General features: G+C 41.4%; 1 protein-coding gene and 1 long non-coding RNA gene across 3 annotated transcripts in view; one reads left to right on the top strand and one right to left on the bottom strand.

Annotated features, from left to right (window-relative positions):
- The window catches only part of MOB1B (MOB kinase activator 1B), a 61,437-nt gene that overhangs the window by 2,620 nt on the left and 33,565 nt on the right, over window positions 1-25,252 (top strand). The window lies entirely within an intron of this gene.
- LOC128326082 (uncharacterized) lies at window positions 3,894-11,602 on the bottom strand. Its single transcript, XR_008307840.1, has 3 exons — window positions 11,444-11,602; window positions 7,371-7,418; window positions 3,894-4,169 (listed from the first exon to the last, which is right to left on the bottom strand). It is a non-coding gene; the product is annotated as an uncharacterized LOC128326082 (long non-coding RNA).

The following is a 25,252-nucleotide window of genomic DNA, read 5'->3' as shown; positions in this document are numbered from 1 at the left end:
GGGATTGATGCCTGTTCTGTCATCTACAATACTAAACATTAATTGCTTTAGCACTGACTGACTTCTGTTTGATGTTTTTATAGTATTCCCAGATACGGGAAAGGTTTAAGACTGCTACAGATATTTATACTGTGGAAACAGTTGTATGCTGTAAAAGCAGAAACAGTTCTAAGTGACACATCAATAATGTTTAGGGCCCTTGGTTCTGTTGTTTGGATTCCTAGTCCAAAAGCACAACCAAATAATCTTAACTCTCTCCTGCTAGGAGTGGAGCAAAGGTAATTATGACAATTGACATAAACCGGTTAAGTGACTTGCAAAGTAAAACAAAGTGTGTTCCTGGGAAAGGGGGTGTGGGGGACTTTAACAATAAAGGCACATCACTTCATTATAGAAGCCCTACTTTAGTCCTGATCCTATAAAACATGCTTGTACATGCATGCACAAGGACCTGTACGAATGTCTTCTTGATGTTGAGATAAACCAAATCTTCATCTCCTTTAGTCCTAAAGGAAAGATTGTGCCGTCGAGTTGGTGTCGACTCCTAGCGATCACATTCCATGTGATTTTCTTGGTAGAATACAGGAGTGGTTTACCAGTGCCTCCTCCCACACAGTATGAGATGATGCCTTTCAGCACCTCTCTATATCTCTGCTGCCCAATATAGGTGACTACAAATGTATTTACTAGGCACAGTCTGGGAAGCACAGTGGTGGGGATTTGAACTAACAGCCTTTTTAGTCATAGTAGTTGCTAAATTCTATGCCTCACAAGGCTCTACTCATATTCTTACTAGTAAAAATATCTGACATGGATTGGTGCCTGCTTCCTCAGGTCCAGAAAGCTCATATAATGTAATGCAAAGGCACAGGAGCAAACCCATTTTTCTGCCAAAGTGACATACCTTTGTGTGAACTGTCAAATGCATGGAGCAGCTGCCAGTGCTTATGCTTCCAAGAATCACTGGTATGCCACAAACTGTGCCCCCATCATTATTAGTGCCCTTCCATAGTTCTATAACCTGCTGGGACCCCTCCTCTGTTTTAATGTATCTGGAATACACCCTCAAATATCCAAGTAGATGGTTTGCTTAACACCACCAAAATATATTTTCTACAGACAGAGAAGATGCTCTCTCATCCTGGTATTCTGGAATAATGATCTGTTGTGAATTGATGCCACTTTCTACTTAATTACAGTTCACAGTAACTTCTCTGACTCCTATAAACTGTTCATTTTGCTTGCCAAAGTCATTCTAAACTGACAGCTTCACTCTGGGGAAAATTCTCCTTAATTAGCCGACCCCGCACAGAGCATCTGTGCGCTCTTTGGGGCCAGCGGTTACCTCTTCTTCCCCACCTTCTGCCCCAGTATCTGCTTCCGGGCCCATCTGCCTTTCCTCCCCACAGCCACTTCTGCCCCTCCTTTCTTTCTCCCCTCCTGGGCCTTGCCTCCTCATTGGGCCCGCTGCCGCCAAGTCGACCAATCCTCCTAGGTGCGCCTCAGCCAATCAGGCACGTCTGCCACCCAGCCAATCAGCTGGGCGCTGGGATGCACATTCTAAGGCACACCCAGGAGAATTATATATAGAGATATTTTAAACTGCATACCAAATATAGATTTGGGAGCTGAGGTCACCTACTCATTTTTCACATTGTTTTTTTATTTTGCAAGCTGAGAAGATGTCAAGGCACTTTTATCTTGTGGTTGATTTGGGCGTTTATGTTCATGCCCACCTTGGATAGTAAACATGGGGAAAAGAAGGGGAACCCCCTCCCCTGTTCTCAGGCCTTCACAATTCTAAGAAGGGAGGTGTTTGTTTAGCAGGCATGCAAAATGCTCCACCCAGATAACGGGTGCCCATGGCATGTATGTTTTGCTTCTGGATGGTGGGATAGAATAGTGTGTCTGGCAGGAGTTCAGCTGCTGTGCTGATGCTCATAGAATTGGACAGTAGAGACTCTTCCATTGGAAGCTGGAAATGCAGACTTTAGATTCATCAGTTTGGCAGTGTTTCTTTAAGGACAGAGTACTGCAGAGTTGCAGAAAGCATAGTCTGCAATTCCCATGAAGATGTTAAAGGCAGATCTGGTAGGCGTACCATATGGCAATATACCATTGCTTTGTAGAATTACTGAAACTGCCTGCAAAAGAGAACTTCATGGGGGGAAATTTCACCACCCACTTTGCTTAAGCTCTCTTTTCTATAACCTACTCTTTTGTTATCGAATGGGAAGATAGCCTTTCAAGTACACAAGTCCCTGTGCAAGAGCATGATGGCTCACAATCCTATAAAACCAAGCTTATTTGCTTACATTACATTTAATTAAAACATTTTAAAAGGCTTTTTCAACTGAAGTAAAATTTGTCTGTAATTGTTACATTAACATCATTTGCTTCTGTGTCATTTATTCAGAAAGTTTGTGAATTCAGGTTTATATAAGGAAACTAAAATGCTGAATAACATTTTTAAAATCTTCTTTGGCTCTACAGCTTCTTTCAGGTCTCAAACAAAGCTGCAGTAGCCTTAAGAAACACTTGTAATAATAAAGTTAAGATGCATTCATTTTTTTTGCTGTTTGTAATGTCTTTCTTTAAGGTTGTTTAAAGGAGGTCTATAGACACTCTTGGTTTGTCTGAAAAGTGTGTGATATGTATTGTTTTTTGTTCAGCTGCCAGTTTTTTGCAGTTTGCTGAACAGAGGTCAGTGTGTTTTATACACCCTTCAAACAATTCAAGTTTGTGTGTGTGATTGCAAAAGTGCCGTGTTCTGGAAAAAAACTTCTTGTTTGAGTCTGCTCTTAATTTGCTTTGTTTGTGTATATCAATACACCTGACTCTTTTCAAACTACCTTTAGTGCTCCTTGGGAGTGCTTTCTCTGACTTTCTCTGTGTCACGTATACACCATTTTGCAAGCCAGTGTGTATTTTATAGTTGGTTTCAAATCTGTTGTTACCTGTCCAATCCTTTTGAATGGTGTAACCAAGTGATTTTCACTGTTTTTCAAGCAGGGCCAATTTGGCAAAACAAAAAACTTCAGCGTAAGAGCCATTTTCTTCTACTCTGACCTCCATCCAATGCTGTACTTTTTCCAAGGCTGGTGGGACTCCTTTAAAAAATGAAAAAGGAGCCTAAAGTCCAAGTGCCATCTTGCAAGGCATGCTTGGAGTGCTGGGAAGTGTAGTAATCCCCAGTGCTTTCATTGTAGGGTTCCACGGGGAAAGCACTGGAAAAGACTACACTTCCCAGTGCTCTGCGCACTCCTACCAAGATGGCACTGGGGCTTGCCTGGGCTCCATTTCCTTTAAAGGAGCCCCACCAGCACTGGAAACAGCACAGCACTGCTTGGTGGGAGTGGTTGGCTCTACATGGTGCCAAGGCTGCTGTGTGGAGTATTTGGCTTCAGCTGAAGTTTTGTACAGGCCTAATAAAACAATTAGTCAGGGAGCTACACATAGCTGCCATTGGCTCCTAGTCCTTGCAATGTTGTGAAAATCACAACAAGCTCTTTGAATTCACTATGGTATGTGTGTTTAATTTTTAAAAGATACATAGCTAACTATTTGTATCAAGCAGTTTTATCAGCAATTTTATCAAGCAATTTCACAATTTATCACAGCAATTTCAACTTTCAGACACTCCTACACTGACATCCTTGTCTAAAACTTAGTTCTGCCATGTAGAGGAAACTGGAAATAGTCTCCATGTGATATCTTGCACTTACTGCCACAACATGTAGCACTGGATATTGCATCATCATTCCATAAAGCCTCTACAGGATGTGGAAGAATATGATGTGTCATGCAACAGTGGTGGCGCAGAGAAGCCATAGTATGGAGGCTGTTCTTATCCTCCTCTGTGGCTTTATTTTATTGGTCACAAAAATGAAACATACAAATATCAGCATCAACAATCTAAAATAAGAATTGACTTAAATTGTAATGTGCTAAAAGTAATTTGTAGGCCAGTCCTGACCTTTGGGTTGTCTGTTTATCAAGTTGAACTCATGTGTTTGCTGACTGCTCAAAATAAGAACTGTTTTGTACGTGATATTTTTCTTGTATGGAGATGCTCTTCAATGGTTGCCTGTGTAGTTATGCTGCATTTCATAACTAATGGGGCACGTTTTTTCACAACCGTCTACAAACGTTATCCCATATCATGCGTCCTTAAGAAGAGAAGACAGATACATATTAGACACTAATATAGTTACATAAATTACATATGAAGCTGCATTATGCTATCAGACCATTGATTTATCGGTATCAGTATTGTCTATACGGACCAGCAACAGCTGTCTAGGGTTTCAGAGAAATCTTTCCAGCCCTATCTGCAGATGCCAGGGATTGAACCTGGGACCTTCTGCATGCAATGTATTTGCTCTTATCATTCAGCTAGCCCCTCTCCAGTTCTGTTTTGAATACAATTATTTCCCCCGCTGTACTGCTTCTATACTTGAATATCAGACAAAAAACCCTTCTAGCTTGTCATTGAGAACTGATACAGATAGCCTTGGATTAAAAAAAATTGTTAATTCTGAATGAGTAGAGTTCCAAATCACTGCTGCTTAATTTTTTTCTTTGAGGAAATATTTCTCACTGGAGTTGCTACCAACTATTTTGAGTCAGTATGTGAAATTTACCATGTGTCCATACCACCTTGATCAATAGGCTTCCCAGCTTCCAGAGTTGTCCTAACGCTCCAGCACCTGGACCCTAGCAAATACTTCTGTTTGATTAATTTGGAGAGTGGTAGATCCTGTTCATTTTCTTGCTTTCTTGACTTTCCAATGGAACGTGTTGAAGTTTTTTCTGTGTTGGTGGAGAGATTCTTGCAAACTCAGATGTTGGCTTATCTCTAACCAACTGTGTTATGACAACTGGTTACAGATCAAGCATTGCATTAATTTTTCTAATAGATGGTAATCATGAGGAATCCTACATCTCATCTTTTTCTTACTGAAATCCTTGACCAAAAATAGTACCAAAAGTTTCTCTCTCAAGCTAATCGGAAAAGTAGAGGTTTGTGATTTCTGCCTGAACTATCTGCCTGAATGTGTTTGAACCTCTGTGTATCAATTTGATACACCTTGAAATCATGCCTCCAGATACCTTTTAGAAACACTCAGCCACAGCTTTTAAAACAGAATAATGACATATATTTACTTGAATCCAAGACTGTTTTTTCCCCTGAGTAGGAGATCCTCAGGAAGGGTGATGAACTGAGCATGCTCGAGACAGAACTGGGGGGCAGTCATTTTAAATACAGTACCCTATTCATTTTGAGAAAAGACAGGTGAAATTTGTATTTAATCTCTATTTTTAAGGGATCTTAAATTGGGTTGTTCTTCTATTCAGGTAAATACAGTAATGATCTGCTTACCTGGTATTTGGCAGTAAGGTCACATTTATTTTTATGCTGTATTCCACAAAATTGTGCCCAAGGCAGCTCACAACAAATTACAATAATACACAGCAAAAATATTAACATCTGTATATCAAACCATTCATTAAGAGTTTAATACATAGGGAAAAACACCCCATTTTAATAAATATATACATCTGTTCAAATGTATATCAATAATAGAAATTGTTCATCTTATTTACCAGTACTGAACAAAATAATCTAACAGCAGTGATAAGGATACAAGCTATAAAGCTGTATAATCTACAATTAAATAATAGCGGTGACTCCAAAATATACTTCCTAACAGATCCTCCAGGCTGATTAAATGGTATTGGGTTGTTTCTGTCTTACCGAAACATCCCAACAGACAGTAAAGCACTAAGAAAGCATTAAAGTGGCCCAACAGACAGTAAAGCACTAATAATATATAATCAAAAGAGTTACACAAATGATGAAAAAGACAGACACAGAATACACACATCTACTGCAAACTTTAAATTCATGGTTTGTGGATTGAGATAAACTTTTTCTTCTCAGTCGCTTCTAGCTTAAAAGAGCTTTCTAAACAGCTTGGGATGGTAGAACTTTCCCAGTCCATCAAAAAGCTGTCTGGGTCCTCTAAGAACTGTGTTTAGACACTTTTGATAAATTAATTTTGTTACTGTGCTTCAGAATAATTAAGTTTCAGCATCATTCCTGCACAGTAGCTTTAAGAACTAAGTATGTTATAATTAGAGATCACTGCTCACAGGCTTAATCTGATTTGAAGCTTGTTTCAACATCTATTCTTAACATTCTGCTCCTGTGCTTAACTACTGCTTTAGAAGTTTAAGGATTTGCCCTAGGCTGACAAAGTCACTTTTTGTGTGTTCCTCTTCTTGAAAGCTGTCAGAAACCATAGAGACTAATAAAGCACTACAACTGAAATAGAAATCCTCCATTCCCCACCCTCCATTCTTTAACTTCAGTATGGTTAATATTATTGCAGTTCATGCAGTACTGATGTCCTTTCAAATTATTTTCATCCTGTTGTACTGTTGGTGAGTCACATATAGAGTTTGTGCAGATATGATGTTGGCTCCTTCTTAACTGTGGGTTAAGAGATCAGGAATGCATGCTTCCTCCTCCCACTTCCTCTCTTCTTGGGATCAAATTCCTCCTCTCCTTTAACCATAGTTAACACTAACTAGAGGTCCCAGTTAACTAGAATCTGGATAGAACACTAAACTGTGGTTTTAGGTCTGGGTTAAAGGGGATTCTTGTTTAGCATTCAGAGTTGAGGATGGTGCTGAAGGGCTGAGTTTGAGGCCAACCACCACCATTGTGACTGCCAGTACTGAATTAGATGGCCGATTGGTAAACTTGGCAGCATCCAGTTTAAAGCTTTTCATTCAAACTGTTACGGTATTCATTGCTATAGCATGTGTTGATAGCAATTAGATTAGGTAACTTTAAAAATGGTTCTTTTTAGTGGCGGCTGTTATCTGTGATAGCCAAGAAAGGAGCTCTGACTTCAGACATTGTGTGTGTGTCTATACAAAATACTGGTGACAGACAAGGCTTTGGTTACCATCATGCATCTCAGCAGCTTGCAAGTTAAGCATGTGGCCACTGGCTAGTCACTGCTGGAGACAGTGCTGCGCTTAATGGATTTATCTTCGGATCTACTAAGGCTGTCCTCATTTTCTTATGAAATTTGCATATGCTGGAGAATAGACTTGCTCCTTAGTGTAGGCTGTGGATGTATGGCTCCTAGAAAGTCAGAAAATTTCTAGACTCTCAACATTTGCCATCTTTACTCTGCAGCAATACAAAGCAGGAAGTACCAACGTGCTATGAGTTTTACAAATGAACCAGTGTGCTGTTGTTTAAACAGTACTTTCCTAATAAAAGGTTCTCAAGTAAATTGATAATTATATGTAGTTAAAATACAAAATTAAAATAATCTGTCACTTTGTCTTACTGCGTGTTTTCTTCTCTGCTCCATCATATGCCCTGATTGATTTTTCAGCTAGGAAGAAACACATTTGATTGATTGATTGATTGATTGATTGATTCAAATTATATACCACCCTTCCTGAAGTGGCTCAGGGTGGTTTACATTAAAAAACACACACATATTAAAACAATTAAAATCAGAAAACATTTAAACCAGATTAAAACTCATTAAAATTCAATTGATATCATTAAAAGCCAGGCTAAAAAGATAGGTATTTAAGGCTCTCTTGAAGGCCTCTGAGGAAGATAATCCTCTTATATCTACAGTGAGCGCGTTCCACAATCTAGGGGTAACAATTGAGAAGGCCTGATGAACTGGTGACACCCAAAGATGGACTCCTCCTGATGATCTTAATGAGCGGTGGAGATCTTGTAGAGAAAGGTGCTCTCTCAGGTAACCCGGACCTAAGCCATTAGGGTTTTAAAGGTAATCACTAACACTTTGTCATCTATTTTATTTATTTTGTGCTTGCTTGTTCATTAATTAATTAATTCATTCATTCATTCAATTTCTATACATTCATTTATTCAATTTCTATACCGCCCTTCTAAAAATGGCTCAGAGCGGTTTACACAGAGAAATAATAAATAAGATGGATCACTGTCCCCAAAGGGCTCACAATCTAAAAAGAGACATAAGATAGACACAGCAACAGTCACGGTACTGTGCTGGGGGTGGATAGGGCCAGTTACTCTCCCCCTGCTAAATAAAGAGAATCACCATGTTAAAAGGTGCCTCTTTGCCAAGTTAGCTGGGATATTCGACTTGGATCAAAATTTTTGATGCATGTCAAATATCCCAGCTATTAAGGTCTAAGAGCCAGGAATTCTTGTTAGGATGTAAAGTGTGCACACACCAAACCAACACAGCTTTCTCTGCATCTGCGCCTTTTGCAGCACCAGAGTGAAACTGGCTAGTGTTTCGTTAGCATATGTTTCATGGTGCAGCTGGGATAATGGAAGAAGGACTTCTATAAAAGAACATATTTGCAGCTGTTCAGAGAATTGTCCTCTGTGGAGAGGATAAATGTGTGAGTAAAGAGACAGTTCTTAGCTGGTGGTTACTGGAAAAAAGTGGCACATTCCCTTAAAAATATTTGTGGGAGCAGTTTGTGATTAGCTTGTAATGACCATATGCTCATTAATTGAACTTGCCTTTAAGAGATGAAGAAAGTTCTGTAGCTCTAGTGCGGAACTGTGTGACATTGAAGCAGCTCAGATATAACACTGGCTTGGTGTTAATTACATAATCGTGGCTTGGCATTATTACATGAGTGAGTCATGGGCTTGCACACACCCTCCTCTCTCTCGTACTCAAAATCAAATTACTTTCTATTTAGAGCTGTTGGTTTCAGAGAGGGCAGACCCTGCTTAGCAAAGGGGACAGTTCATGCTTGCTACCCACAAGACCAGCTCTGCTCTCTTATTGGGGAGTTGGCAGAGGAGTAAGATGCCCCCCCCACCATTGCCATTGGAGCAGCGCTATGGGACCAATCTGACCCTTGCAAACTTTGCAAGAAGCATCTCTCCTCACATTCTTTGCAAATCTTGCAAGAGTGTTTTTTCGAGACCTCTTTAATGGACAAATATGTTAAATATATATGTTAAATATGTTTTTGCTGAATCATGACATTGAGTTGTATTTAAGACCACAACTCAGCCAATTTTGTATAGCACTGAAGCTGACGTTTTACATCGTAACATCTGCTAACTTGAACACTTGTTTTTAACTTATATTTGTGCATATAAAAAATGGTTGGAACCTAAAACTCCGTTATGGTTATCTCAGATTGAAGCTCTAGTACGTAAAGAGATAAATATGCAATCGCAATGGGGTACCTATAGGGATTTGTTATGTTTTCAAGAAAAGGGCTGTAAGTTAAAAAGTTTAATTGAAGTACAAAATTTGGTTAGTAATTGATTTCAGTACCATCAGTTAAATGAAGTTTATAAGAAGGATCTTAAAGTTGGATTTGAGGATCAGATGTTGAGATTTGAGAAGGAGCTGTGTGAAAATGATGAAAAATTAGTTTCCAAAATGTATAAGCTCTTGTTTTTGGAGGAGACAAGAGATGAAGTGGTTAAAATGACTATGGTAAAATGGGCTCAAGATGTGGGGCATAATATAGAAATGGCAGCCTGGGAAAAATTATGGAAAACTGATTTAGAGTTCACTGCATGTTATGTTTTAAAAGAAAATTATTATAAAATGATGTATAGGTGGTATTTGACACCTAAAAAACTGGCATTAATGTATAAAAATGTCCCAAACAAATGTTGGAAATGTGGACACTCTGAAGGAACTTTTTTTCATATGTGGTGGTCTTGTAGGAAAGCTAAGGCCTTTTGGGACATGATATATAATGATTTAATGAGCCCCTGGTGGCGCAGTGGTAAAAAAACTGCCGCCCTGTAACCAGAAGGTTACAAGTTCGATCCTGACCAGGGGCTCAAGGTTGACTCAGCCTTCCATCCTTCCGAGGTCGGTAAAATGAGTACCCAGAATGTTGGGGGCAATATGCTAAATCATTGTAAACCGCTTAGAGAGCTTCGGCTATAGAGCGGTATATAAATGTAAGTGCTATTGCTATTGCTATTAAAGAAAATTTTTAAAATGACATTTCCCAAGAAGCCAGAATCTTTCCTGCTGGGAATTACACAAGGAGTGTTTTCTACAACAAATTTAACATTCTTTATGTACGCTACCACCGCGGCCAGAATAATATATGCGCAGAAATGGAAGAGCAATGAACTCCCCTCAAAAGAAGATTGACTGATAAAAATTTTGGAATATGTGGAGATGGCAAAACTTACAGTACTGATAAGAGACCAAAATTTGGAATGCTTTAAAGACGATTGGAAACCATTCTTATTATACTTAAAGAACTATTTTCCTAATATTGATTTTTCAGCAGGGTTTGAAATTTAGTAATATTAGCAGGTTGAGTGGATTAAAATCGAGTTTGTAAGGTTTAAGATATATGTTTTGAATTATTCTTATAGCAAGGGTTAATTCTATAGTTGGGGATTCGTGAGGAGGTGTGAGCGGGAAGTCAACATTTTGTGTAATGTGATGTGAATGTTAAGATACTGTTAAAATCAATAAAAATTTAAAGTGAAAAAAACAATAACATATTTGTGCATTAACGAGGTCTCGAAAAAAGCTGGTGAATTGTGGAAAATGTGCATTTCATCTTCGTATCATCCTAATCATGCAAGAAACACAAGAAGAGAAGAGGAGGCTGCTGGCAGCCTCCCCCCCCCCTCGTACTTTCAGAGTTTGCAAGCATTGGTTCTGAATGGGATTAGTCCCCACCAGGAGCATGGAGCTCCTTGGGCCACCCTTGGATATAGTTCTATATTTATTGTAGTACTACTTGAATGGGACTGGGTGACATAGTATTCTTTCACACTTAGCCTCCCAGATACACTCCACATGCTGTAATATATTCACAGTGTAACTCGGTTGCCAACATCTCTTAGATATCCTGGGTTGGGAGGAGTGTGTGTGTTTAAACATACAGTACTATAATGCCTTCACCTTCATAAAAGTTTTGACTGGTATAAAAAAGGATGGGGAAATGTATACAACATGCCAGTACTAGAAGCTTAGACCTTTAAGGGAACAATGGAGAATCTTTAACAGCGAAGGCCTAGAACATTATTAACCAGTTAAAATTACACAAAAGTAGTTAGTTTTGTTGATCTATTGGGGGAAGAATCAAAAGCCACAGTAAAGCTTTAATAAAATGTCACAAAATAGTGAGAAAGCTTCAGAATTTTCCAGGCTTGGGTATTAAGCAGAACTGGGAGGGGAGAGATTAAGTTGGCATAATAGAGATATCGGCACAAAATCTCCTGTGCTCTAGACTGTTTAAAACTGCATATTTGTGGGGTGTTTCTATCATTCCCACCTTTGTCTCTACCCCCTCCTGTATTTTATTTAATATCTAGCCAAATAAGAGTTTTGTAGAACCCGAAAGCTGCTTACTATTGTGTGATATTTTGGCTGGTCCAAATATCTTTATTAGGTAGTACCTCAATTTGTGGACATGACAAAGGTAAAGATCTTTCAGTGCAAAAAGTGACACCCTTAGAAGTCTGCAGCAGTGGGGTGTTACGTCAGCTATTGATCTTCTTGTATCATTCCCCCACCTAAAAAAATAAAAATAAATTGCCAGGCTTCGGCCATGACTCCGCCGCCGCCTCGGCCAGTCTCCCCCTCCCCCGCATTCCCGGCTTCTTCGGGGCGGCCGTTTCTGGCCGCCCAAGATGGTCGCCGGGTCCTGCTGTTTGTGCCTCCCTTGCTCTGTTCTGGGCATGCGTTGCGCACATGCCCAGAACAGGCAGGCACGAATACACGCTTGGTGTCCGTCCACGGACGGACACCAAGCGTTTTATTAGAGAGGATTAACCGTGGACCAGGGCTAGCTCAAATATAGCACTAAGGGGGAAAAGTGGTGCTGTCTCAAAAGATCCTGTGTTGTAGCTTGCTCCTCTTAATTATTTTATTGCTCTTTGGTGCATCTTTTTGAACTTGACGTTATCAAAAGACTACTGTCTCTGTTCTAGAGACACCGTGCTCTCTGTGAATTCTGGAATTTAACAACAGTGAAAAAATTGTCTGAACTACAGGTGAAAACATTCAAGATTGTCTACATATCCTACCCTTATTATAACTCTTAACTGTTCCATTTACAACCATGAGATCAAATGAATTTAAACAAGGAACTACTCAAACTGCTAAAGCAACATCCTTTAGTAGAAAGTTGAGGGCTTTGTTTTTAAAGTCAGGATTGGATTTCATGATCTCATACTTCATGTATCTTTAAAAAAACCCATCAATGTTGTAAGGTGTAATGGACTGTCTGTTGTATTTCCTTAATTTCTATGTTGCTGCAGCTTTGAGATAACATCCTCTTGTCTTGTATTTGAATGTGCATTTAGAAATCTTCATCGGTAACTCTTCCCATTCGTTAGTTTTGCAATTATTTATTTCTTCCTGACTGTCTTGTCTCCTTCCTCTTTACAGTCCTTTCCTGTAGGATTGTATCCTTGTATTGAAATTTCTTCCAAGCTCCTTCCTTCAGTATTTATGTTTTCTTGTTTATGCTTAACTGAATGGTAAAATCAGACTATTCAAAGTAGCATGTTCCATTGAATAGGGAAGATACCTTGTGTCCCTTAAGGTGCTGAATAATGTGTGTGTTCCTGAAGCACTTCAGTTTTTGTCAGCACCTACATATATACTTTTGTGGGGGCGGGGTGTGTGTGTGTGTGTTTTAATTAGGTGAACAGGGTCACATACATCTGGTCCGTGTTTGGTCTGATAGTTATAACTGTATTGGAATGTGCTCCTGTAATAGCGAATAGTGCGCATACACAAAAAAGGCAGTAATCAGTTGGATTCCTAAAACCAGATTGTGCTTGCCAAAGGAGACCCTTCACAAAAGGCAGAAAGATTTAGAGCTTAACCTTCCTTTGAGTCGTTTGTTTAGCATATTCAAACATTGCTGAATGGTTCCCAGCAACTGCTGCAACATTTGCATGTTCTGCTGATTTTCTGAGTTAAGTCTTCTGATGTGTGGAAGCTGTTCAGTAGAATAAGCAGAGACCTTGTTGTGAATAAATTAATATCTCCATGTTGTCAGAGTGGCAACTCATTACTTATTTTACTCTCTGGCATAAAAGAAAATGTTTGAAACCAAATTAACGCTAGCAGCACTGGAGGTTAGGATCTGAATAGCAAATCAAGAAGTGGGTACCAGGCAAGTTCATAAAAAATTGAGTGAGAATGTGAATAAAAAATATAACTGAGATAGGAACATAGATGCTCTACTTGAAAGCAGATTTTGGAGTTTGGATGAACTAGTAAAGAGGATAGGATAGAGAAGGAAGTTTGCGGATATTTTAAAAGGAAACTTAGGAAAACATGAGCAGATTAAAGCATCCACTTTATTAAAGGAGGCTTCCTGGTGTCTAAATATAATTTGGTAAGTTACAGCACAGGGCAACCAAAATGATACAGGAGTTGAATTGGTTACTCTGTGAAGAAAGATTTAAAGCATTTGTGCTTTTTAGTTTAGAACAAAAAGTTAATAGATTCAAGATTTGCTTACAACAGGCTATCATTTCAAAATTTTCCTCTGGTTATTAAAAATCAAGCACTTCAAATAGCTGAGACGGAAGTGTGTAAGGTGGCTTCAGCCTGTGTGTCATGGTTGTAAACTGAGGCATATTCTGATGCTTATCCAGTGTGTGGCTTCCAATGAGTATCCACATTCTGGAAAAGTTGGTCATATGTAAATATCTTTTAAAGAGTGAGTCTACAGACATCACCTTAAATGGTGCAGCGGGGAAATGCTTGACTAGCAAGCAGAAGGTTGCCGGTTCGAATCTCCGCTGGTATGTTTTCACCTATATCAGGCAGCAGTGATATAGGAAGATGCTGAAAGGCATCATCTCATACTGTGTGGGAAATGGCAGTGGTAACCCCCTCCTGTATTCTATCAAAGACAACCACAGGGCTCTGTGGGTGCCAGGAGCCGAAATTGACTTGACGGCACACTTTACCTTTACCTACAGCTGGACTAGGGTGTTAGTGAACAAGGTTGAGATAAAATCTGAACAAATGCATTTTGATAATTGCTCAGAAATTCCAGTTCCGCCTTTTCTGATGTCTTCTAACTTGTAGAAAAGCAGGCAGAAATACACTTAATATATATTTTATGAACATAGGCTGATAATCCATTTTTCACTGTTGCTCTTTGCTTTCTGGTTTGGAAGCAGATATTATCCAGATACATTGGGTTGTTTCACATGTAACTTCAATCTGTGATTTGATGCTATTGGAATGTGCCCTGTGCTCATGCATTGCTTCCTTCCCCAGTGTGCTTTGCTTAGTTAGTTCCTGATTTGACATTGTTAAAACCAGCAAGCTATGGATGGCTTGAGCTTGCCCTCCAAACCAGGATTGCATACCACAATTTGAAGAGGATTTGCAATCTTTATTTGGAGGGCAAGCTCGAACTATAGTTTGCTATTTTGGATGTAGCGCCAAACTATGGTTTGCCAAAAGTAAACCAGGAATTAGCTAATTGAATGGAGCATGTGAAGTCAGAAGGTTGGACTGTATGAGCACAGGATATATAAAGAAAACAGGTGTGTTCTTGCATATATAGATTGTGAAAGATTCAACCAGAAGTGTATTTTTCTGTGTTCTTATATTTTGATTGTATTAAACCTCTCAGAAGTTTTAAGTAATCTAAATGAGAATAGCTTTAAGATTGTCTTCCTTTCACTTGAACATTTCATTTCATATTTTCTCTTATGTTTCCTGATTTATTTTTGTTTGAAGTTAACATGATGTGTAATAATTGATACAACAGGTGAAATACATTTTAAGGCACCCCAGGCATTTGCTGACTATCTGAATAAGAGTGTTTAATAAAACAATATGTTTAACATTTTCAGTAATTAGTGAGAGCTTTGTCCATATAGAGTAAAAGTCTTATACATTTAACCATCAGAGATAATTGCCTTTTTTTTTGCTCTTTGAGAGCATGAAAGTGTATTGTGTATTCTGCTTTATGCCTAGTATTGGGTTATGTTTAAATGGCCTTTATGAAAAGTTATATTTTTCAGAAGAATGTCACCAGTATCTGAGACAGAACTAATATAGCAAAGCTGGGTTGTCAACAAAGAAAATTGACAAGGAAGGGGTGTGTGATATGAAATATATAACTACAGGGAGTGTGTGTGTTGTTTTGGTTTTTGCATTTCCATAATTGGTGCTTAAGTTAATTCAAAGAATAACCTTTTTGTATCTGGAAGCTGAATAGATTGGAACTGGAATGCAGAGTTGCCAAATATATACATCTACCCCAAGGGTTCAGAGTAGACTGCTTAAACATGCTCCCTCCTCAACCTTTGTTTTGGGCAGCCAGCCAAAAGGGAAAATATGGTTCTGATAGCGTAATTTTGGAAGGGAGAGTGGGTAGCAGGCAGATGCAGTTCCTGCTAATATTCATGTGGAGAAGCACCAAGTAACATCTGCAGGTAGCGCTTCAAGATAAATCTTGGCAAGACCTCTGTGTTCGGCACAGCAGCATTTCAATGTGAATGGAAACCAAATTGGCTTTTTTCCCTAAGTTTAAAGATGGTTTCTAATAACTAATAATAAAACAAGATGGCACAGCTGCAAAGAAATCTTCACTCCCACTCCACCCCCTCAGAGCAAGTGCAAAGCTGGGCCATGCCCTACGATGCAGACACCACACCACAATTATATTGGCGACTGCGCTATTCTGTAGTGAGCATTGGCAGTGCTTCTTAGCAGTACAATTGTCCAGCTTGCATCATCATTGCAGCGCAGAAGGTATATGTTGGCTGTGGTTCTAGGTGGGCAACTGACCACTTTTTTTTTTTTTTAAACTATAGAAGAAATATCTTATCAAAGTTGTGGAGATAAATAGTTAATCTTTCACTGTTAAAACATACTGTATGTCATTTGAAGGTTAGAAGTGACTGCAGCCCAGGAAGTAGCTACATAGTTCTTTTCAAATGGTGGCTTCGAGGAAACTTGAATTGTGGTGTGTGTTTCTCCCTCTCCCACCTGACCATCAAGCATTGAAATTACATGATGAATGTGAAGCAGCTGAATGCTTTCATCTGGTGTTCCTGTGGTCATGTAATTTGTGAGTGGAGTAACTGAAATCTAATTTGGAGGCCATTCTGCATTGTACATTAAATGTAAGTTGGCCCTTTATATTTTAGTTAAATAGCAGCTGCACCAGGGTGGAGTGGGGATCAGTATTAGGAATGTGACACATGGTAGGGGAATTTAACGTTCTTGTGCTGTGGTCGTGATTAGAATTGCACCACTGTAGCTGCTATTAGCCCTGCAAAGGAAGTTTCCATTGGTGCCAATAGAAGCTTCCCCCTTGGGCTTAATATCTGCTTCGGGAACATGATTTCTGTCCATACTACAGTGCAGCAAGAAAGGGTTAACTCATAAGAACTTAAGAGCCTTGCTGGGTCAGGCCGAAAGCCCAGCACCCTGTTTCTCATAGTGACCCACCAGATGCCTCTGGCCAGCCTACAAGCAGGAGATGAAGGGTAGTGGTGGTTGGGGTTGGTACTGTTGGAATGCAGGCAAAGAGTGCTACAAAAGATCCTGTGTCCTTTGAAGTACTATATATGTTCTTTGCTTAGTAGGAACCTCAGTTCCTTGGGATTGAGCCTTCTCCTCCCATTTCTAGTTGACTTAAATTTCCCTTCTACTACTTCTGAAGGATATTGACGTCTTAGTGTTAAAGTGCCAAGCAGACTCAGAATGTGATTTGGTATGTGTGGTGTGTGCCCTTATTTGCCTTTTCCCTGTTGCCATTGTCCATTCTGCCTGGCAGACTATGACCGTGTAACAAGCAGGCTTGCTCTTCAAATGGTTTTATTCTCTTTAATTGGGGTGAGGGGTGGTTCTGCACAATTATACGTGTCATTGTGTTTCCCAATTATATTAACACAGGTTTAATTTTTTTTTTTAATGATGATAACTGAAGGGTACATACTAACAAAACTTCTGCCAATGGAGTTGAGAGGAGGAAAGGACAAAGTTTTAAAACTGTGTTTACCTAGCAACAAGCCGCAGAAAGCAGGGAAAAGCGACAGCTTTCAAGTGGTAGTACATGTTGTGAGAGATGTGGTGAACTAAAGTTTAGACAAATCACAAGGCATTTTATTTGCATAGAAACTCTAGCTCAGTGTGCAATTTTAGGAGGCCTGTTATGCTCCTATGGTCTGGCAATAGCATTCTGAACTGCCTTCAAGCAGTATTTGATGTAAAATAGAAGGAAGTGAAACAGAAGGGGTGCTGAGTCTAGAAGCAACATAAAACGGTTGCTTTGTTGAACATTCACTTGTAGGGGTTTTTTTTGGAGATTTTTGGTGAATTAGGTACAGTTAATTCATCCTTGGCCAAATTATACAGTGTGATTCAACAGACTTGCTTAATTGGAGACTGTAAAGTTATATGCCTGTAAGAAACCTAAGCTTGCAGTTTCCTGTGGTAAGTGCAGTTGTTGACTAAACACAGGGCTCTGACAGTGAGATGTGATTTTTTCGCTTAGGTTTCACATTGTTTGATTTGCTGTGTGTTATTAGCAGGGTTGCTAAAGGCTTATATTTGAAGAGGAGCCCTAGCATGCTTTGTGTGTAAAACGCCCCACATTAATTCCCAGGTATCCTCCAATTAAAGGATCTTGGGTAGTAGATATTGGAAAAGACTTCTGGGTGAGTTCTGTCAAAGAAGACTGAACCAATAATGGACCAATGGTTTGACTCAATATAAGCAGTTTTAGTTGTTCATAACTTGCTCTAAAATGATACCAGTGTAGCAGTAATTTAACTTGCTAATAGTCCAATCCTTGATATATAAATTATAAGCTGTGTTTTACTCATGTGGAAGTGTGCTGACTTGATAGACATTTGTTTTTATTTATTTATTATTTATTAATGTTAATGTCTGAGCAGGGAACCACAGATGGATCCTTTGCATGTCAGGAATTCCCTCCTCTCGTGGGTAGGAAGTTTCCTACAATCGTGGCTGTTCTGCAGGTGCTTCTGTAAAGCAGAGTTGAAAATCCAGGCTGCTTTTAAAAAAGAAAAAGCTTTTATAGCTGTAGAGAAAACAGCATATTGATGCTGTGTGTTCCTTAATTACTTTACAAAATAGACTTTGTATATTTAGCAGACAGTCCCAGCAGACACACAAACAGTTCTGAAAGTGTGTCTTTCAGACTCTCTTGGGCCTCTTCAAGAGAGTAGCAGATAATGGAAGGAGTGAGTTGAAATTTAAAATTGTGGCAATCCATGCCTTGCAGCCAAGGCTTGCTTGCATTCTGTGATTCTGCTAGGTTTGTGATCAAAAGGAATATGAAACGGCAATTTTGTGTTAACCACATTGAAGTAAGCTCATTTTGCATAAGCCGTAGGCAGACATTACACTTTATCTGTGGCAGCCACGTTATATTCTAGAGTTATATGTAAACATGTGAACGGGAATTATACTCTCCAAGGGACCCACATTTGAGACCCATGACCAATTGTACCTCTTTGGTACATATTCCCCAGAATATATACGTCCATCATTCACTGGTGTTTACTATAGCAAACATATAAAGTTGCACCTGGATTACTTTATATTTTATATGTATATTTACTTGATATTTACTTGGAGTAACACCTATCAGTCACTAGCCACTGATAGCTTTAGTTCCTGCTGTCTGTGATAACGCTTGTTTGGTAAGAATATCTGTTATAATCATATTAGGGGCACAATATAGTGCCCTTAAGTGGCGCAGCGGGGAAATGCTTGACTAACAAGCAGAAGGTTGCCGGTTCAAATCCCTGCTGGTACTATATAGGCATCGATATAGGAAGATGCTGAAAGGCATCATCTCAGACTGTGTGAGAGGAGGCAATGGTAAACCCCTCCTGTATTCTACCAAAGAAAACCAGAGAGCTCTGTGGGCGCCAGGAGTCAAAATTGACTCCATGGCACACTTTACCTTTACTTTAAGCCTATTAAAAACAAATAGTGCTGATTGGCTAGAACCTGTGACCTCACAAAACCACCTTCTTCAAATAAGAGAAGGTTATCTGCTAGGAGGGGCCATTAATTACAGAAGAAATACATTTTACAAACAGATCTTCCTTGTATATTAGTATTCCAGACTATAGATCTGACTCTCTGAATAGGTTAATGATGTGGAAATACAGTCTGTATGGCTAGTAGAACTTAACCACATTTACAGCTAGGATGCCCTGTAATTTATTTAATTGCTCCTTTAAACAAGACTAACATTTTAATATAGTTGCTCAGAGCCTCAAAGGATATTATGTCTTTCAAATATGTCAGAATAGGTGCTATAGCAATAATTATTTTATTTTAAAAACATATTTCTGTACCACTTCCAACAAAATATTCTCAGAGTAGTTTATTAGCAAAAGGCATTTAATTGGAAGCTTTAAAATTAAAATCCAAAGACATCAAACTGAGCTGGAATGATCTTTGAATATGAGAGGACTGAATCAAGCACATAAAAATAGCATATGGCTCAGTCCTCTCTGGGCTGTACCACTTCAGAGTGCTGGTAGAGAATCACATTTGAATGCTCTCTCACATATAAAAAGACAACCCTGCCATTAATGACGAAAACTGATATATCGAAGAGGAGAGTTAAACTTATCATCTTCTAATGTGAAGAGTTTTCCACATGGGGAAGTATTGAAATACATGAACTCTCATTTGCATTTTGGAGTGGCACAGCCCAGGAAGGGCAATACTAGCTTTAGAACATGGTGCAATACATGACCTTGGAAAGAACCTTTTACCTTGCAGAACAGGGATGTGGTTTCTCTCTCATGCCCTATTGTGTATCTCAGGCCTCAAAATGTTTCCTTTGGCTCTAGGAGCCAGACTGCCTTCTGCTCCATGGGGAGTGGGTGGGTGGGAATTCACCAGTTGTTCCCAACAATGCTCTATGGGAGGGGCAGCATTTCTTGCCCCTGCCTTACTTGCTTCCTTCTCCTGGTTGTCTGGCTGGCTCAGGCAGGCAATGGACTGACATGACCAAAAGGAGGAGGGAGCAAGTGAAGTGGGAGTAGTTTGCTCTCTTCTCCTCCTGGTTGTGTCAGTCCATTGCCTCCCTGAGTCAGACAGATGTAACCAAAAAGAAGAGGAAGCGCGTGTGCAGACACAAACTCATGCGTGCTCACACACACACACACACACACACACCTACCTTTCCTGCCTGTGCTGGAGCCCATCAGAATGGGTTGTGGACTGAGCATGCTCGAGACAGGCCTGGATCATGTGATCCTGTCGCCGGGAGATGCCATAGCCCCAGTTCTGGTCCTGTCTTGCTTGTGTTCACAGATCTTGGAAAGAGCTCTTGAGCGTTTGAGATTTTTGCAGCCTAGTTTTTATTTCTTGACTTTGCATTTTCCTTCTATCTCTTCCTACTCCCCAGATTGTGCAAAGGTCGGAAGGGAGCTGTTTATAGTTATCTGTTACATTCCCAAATTGCATTTTTTATTTCTCATTCAGCTAATTGGTGTTTAGTTTCACTTTTGATTTGCTCCACTTTGCTCCACATGGAGCAATCTCAGGCTGGCAATTTGCTGCTTGGCTCCCTCTCGGAAGGCATGAAACCTCTCAGAAGCCACGAAACCAATAGGGGCAGAAGCCTGGCGTGGAAAGCCCCCCCCCACAAAAAACCACAGACTAGATCGGCCTCCCCGCTGTGACCCCTTCCAGAGCAGTGGAAGCCTTCTCCGTGCCCCCCCCAACAACAAATATTTATATACTGCTTTTCAAGAAAAGTTTCCAAAGTGGTTTACATAGAGAAATACTAAATTTATTATTCTGAATGGTACAAAAAGGCAGAGAAGAAAACAAACATTGTACTGAGCCAGGCAAAGCACCCCCCACCAAGGGGCGCAAGAAACCAACCTCATCCATTTTGGCACAGCGAGTGCGTTTTGATTCAGGCAGTTTGTCAACAGAAAAAACCGCTCCTCCTCCCTGCTATTCCTGCCAGCCGCAAAACAATGCAGGATCCCAACCACCACACATTGGGCGCATCTGGAGGCTCAAACCTGGCTAGTCTGGTGATTCTTGTGGCGGAGGGGTAACCGGCTGGCCTGTGCATTTCCCCCCCCCCCATGCCAATGGCTAGCTCAGTGATTCTTGTGGCGGAGGGGGAACCGGCTGGCCCAGGCATTCTCCCTGTACCAAATGCACCCTATCCCACCCGGGACAATTTGCACCACGTTTCCTATGGATTCTGCTGGCGGTGCCCCATCTTGTGAGGAAGCAGTGGAGAAGCCAGAGGGCGCCCTTCCAGTGTCCCGAGATCTGCCAGCACAGCAGTTGTTGATGTAAGTACCAATGTTCTTCCTTGGGGACCGATGATTCCGTTTACCCCAGACGTTGCTGACTGGTTAAGGGATTTTATTGTGAAGGAATGCAAGGTGATATGCTACTCCTCCCTCCCTGGCCCTGTGGTACCACAGCTGATTGCCCCTGCTCTCCCGACAGGGCCACCTATCAGACACAGACATACTGCTGGGCGAATGTCTTCCTCCTCTCCTGACTCCAGCCCCAGGAGGGAGGCCATTCCACTTCAAAATGGGGCTTTTTTGTACCATTCGCAAGAAGGGAAACGAGACGCAAAATGAGGGTGTGCCACACATCCTCCTCTGAGGACCAACCACCTCCACCCAAGCACCTACATATGCAACCAATAGTCCTTATCCCTCCTGTGATACCCCTGGAATCTGATCTCTTCCAGTGAGCGGAAAACCATCTAGCATCAGGCACAGCAGAACACCTCAGTGGGGCTGACATCCTTCAAGTTGACTGGCTCAGCTGGCGCACAGTGGACCCAGGGGAGTGGAGCCTTCACCTGGACATCTTCTGCCCACTGATGTCACACTTGGGCCAGCCAGAAGTGGACCTCTTCACATCCCAAACAAACCAGGTTCCAGTCTCTCCTGGCAGAAGCGACTGAGGCCCTCACAGCTCCCTGGCCACAGAACCTACTCTATGCCTTTCCTCCAACAGCCATCCTCCCAAGGTTTCTCAGAAATCTCATAATAGAACAAGCAGAGCTGATCCTTGCATCTCCTCACTGGCTCCAGAGAGCCTGGTTTTCTGAACTAGTGTCTTTGTCAGTCCACCCACCTCTGAAGGTACCTCCTCTCACAAGGTTCCTTCCTTTACCTGGACCCAGAGCTCCAACTCTGCGCCTGGAGGTTGAGCGTGCAAAGCTAAACACTCAGGGCTATTCCCCGCAAGTCTAAGATACTATTCTGGCTTCCAGTCGCCTGGCCACCAATCACATTGACTAGGCCACATGGGCAGCCTTCTCTCAATGGACACTTAGAAAACACACTGACCCTATCTTAGTGGGAGTTCCCAAGGTCCTGGTTTTCTTCCAGTCTGGGCTTGAGTTGCAGCTCTGCCTTAGCACCCAGAAACACCAGACCTCCACCCTGGTGTAAGTTCTGGACTTGTCGTCTCCTGAGTTGTCCACATTTCACCCACACGTTGCAAGATTCCTCAAGGGGACATCCAATCTGTCCCCCCTCCTGTTCACAGGTTCCCATCGAGGAAACTGAACAAGGTCCTGAACGCACTCACCCAACCGCCCAGTGAACCCTTGTCCTCTGCCTCAGGATCTATCCTACAAGATCCTGTTCCTGGTAGCCATCACGTCCGCTTGTAGAGTATCTGAACCGGGTGCCCTCTTGGTTAGGAAAGAGCTCTGCATCTTCCAACCAGACTCCATAGTCTTTAAGCTTGATCCCACCTTCATTCCTAAGCTTAGCTCTTTCTTTCACCTCTCTCAGGACGTAGTACTACCCTCCTTCTGTCTATCACCATCCCATTCTAGGGAAATGGCATGGCACACTCTTAATGTCCACAGGGCTCTGCCAATCTATCCGTTTCACCAGAGAATTCTGCATATCTGACTCTCTGTTTCATTCCAGTCCTCTTCACTAGGCTCCAAGGTCTCCAAGGGTACTCTAGATGGATCATGCCGTGCATCCTCCTGACATGTGAAACCCTTCATTTACCAGTCCCTACCAGAATTATGGCACATTTACTCCAGTGATCCCTCTAATTTTTTCCATCTCTGTGTGGAATGAGTTTTGTTCTGGGCGGCAGTATCAAAGGAGTGTGTGTGCATGTGCATTCAGAATGGGGTCTTCCCAATTCAACCTGAGCGGGATCTAAAATGAACTGAGCGGACATCCAAACACTTGTGAGTATGCGCACGCTTCAAAGGGAACAGTATTCCACTCAGCTCAGCTACCTCGGCGGCCTCTTCAGCACACACCCCTCTGATAGATATCTGTAAAGCAGCTACATGGTCTCCTGTTACTTGCTTCATTTGGCATTACAAAATAGCCTCCTTCTCTCACCCCAAACAGCCTTTGGCTGTTGACTCTTACAACAGGTAGTCTAGAGTATACATCCTTCCCATCCCCTTCCTCAGACTGCTTTGCCATGTCCCATTCTGATGAGCTCCAGAACAGGGCTAAAAGGGACATTGGACTTACTGTGAAGGCATCTTTTTCCCATGACTGGGACTCATCAGGCCCACCCGCAGATGTATATATGGCTTTTCTGGTTTGGGAAGTCTACCGGTTTTTGGGTGGCAACAGGTTTCAGGGTATTACAGTGTTAGTATATACTTCTATGTTCTCTTGTTAACATGTTGCCTTCCTAGGCTGTCTCTCTCTTTCTACATATGCCACACTCTATACTACAGCCCTGAAACTGGGGCTATGGTGCCTCCTGGCCCAGGAAGCTAGTAACGCATAATCCGGCCCTGTCTTGAGCATGCTCAGTCCACAACCCATGCTGAGGAACTCCAGTCATAGGGGAAAAGAACCCTTCACAGTAAGTCCAATGTTCCTTTCTCAGTTGTTGTCCTGGTTGCATCCGTCTGTCCATCCCCTGGCTCAGGTGTCACACTTAAATTTGAAGGTGCCATAACGAGCTGGCACCTGGGAATTGCAAAGCCTTGGTGTATTTTAATACAAGTGTGTTATGTGTTAAGAGAGGAGAGCTGTGTTATGTGTTGAGAGGAGAGCTGGTCTTGTGGTAGCAAGCATGTCTTGTCCCCTTAGCTAAGCAGGGTAACATAAGAACATAAGAACAGCCCTGCTGGATCAGGCTCAAGGCCCATCTAGTCCAGCATACTGTTTCGCACAGTGGCCCACCAGATGCCACTGGAAGCCACAGGCAGGAGTTGAGGGCGTGCCCTCTCTCCTGCCATTGTTCCCCTGCAACTGGTACTCAGAGGCACACCCTTGAAGCTGGAGGTGGCCCACAGCCCTCCGACTAGTAGCCATTGATAGACCTCTCCTCCATGAAGTCATCCAAACCCCTCTTAAAGCCATCCAGGTTGTTGGCCGTTACCACATCCTGTGGCAGAGAGTTCCACAAGTGGATCACGTGTTGTGTGAAAAAGTACTTCTGTTTGTTGGTCCTAGACCTCCTGGCAATCAATTTCATGGAGTGACCCCTGGTTCTAGTGTTGTGTGAGAGGGAAAAGAATCTCTCTCTCTCCACTTTCTCCACGCCATGCATGATTTTATAGACCTCTATCATGTCTCCCCGCAGTCGTCTTTTTTTCTAAACTAAAAACCCTGGTTGCATATGAATGGGAGACTAGAAGTGTGAGCACTGTAAGATACTCCCCTCAGGGGATGGAGCCACTCTGAGAAGAGCAGAAGGTTCCAAGTTCCCTCCCTGGCAGCATCTCCAAGATAGGGCTGAGAGAGATTCCTGCCTGCAACCTTGGAGAAGCTGCTGCCTGTCTGTGAAAACAATATTGAGCTAGATAGACCAATGGTCTGACTTTGTATATGGTGTATGGCAGCTTTCTATGTTCCTATGTGTTATGGTGAAGGTTTATTTTTAAAAAGTGTTTAAGCTAAGCAACTGATCATTTAGATGCAAGAGATTTTTTCTAAACATTTGGAGTTGGTCCTGAGATTTCATCATACTTAACCTCTAGTAGGTTATCATCATCCCGTAGGAGAGGGTAGTGTTTACCTCTACCACAGTTCAGATTCTTTGGAGTAAAAAGACCAAGATGCAAAAGCCGTGCTTGCTTGCTTGCTTTTCAATCTCCCAAGAGATGCTGGGTCTTGTGAAGATGGCTTCTGGTACCTTAAATACTTGTTTTAACCCACTTTTGATCTGGTGATTTTAACTAAGCAGGGGAAGAGAAGCCTTCAGGAAGGAAGGAAATGTGTCATTGTGGGTTG

Source organism: Hemicordylus capensis, chromosome 5, assembly GCF_027244095.1.
Source record: "Hemicordylus capensis ecotype Gifberg chromosome 5, rHemCap1.1.pri, whole genome shotgun sequence".
NCBI classification, from domain to species: domain Eukaryota; kingdom Metazoa; phylum Chordata; class Lepidosauria; order Squamata; family Cordylidae; genus Hemicordylus; species Hemicordylus capensis.
This window is presented reverse-complemented; position numbering and strand designations above follow the sequence as displayed.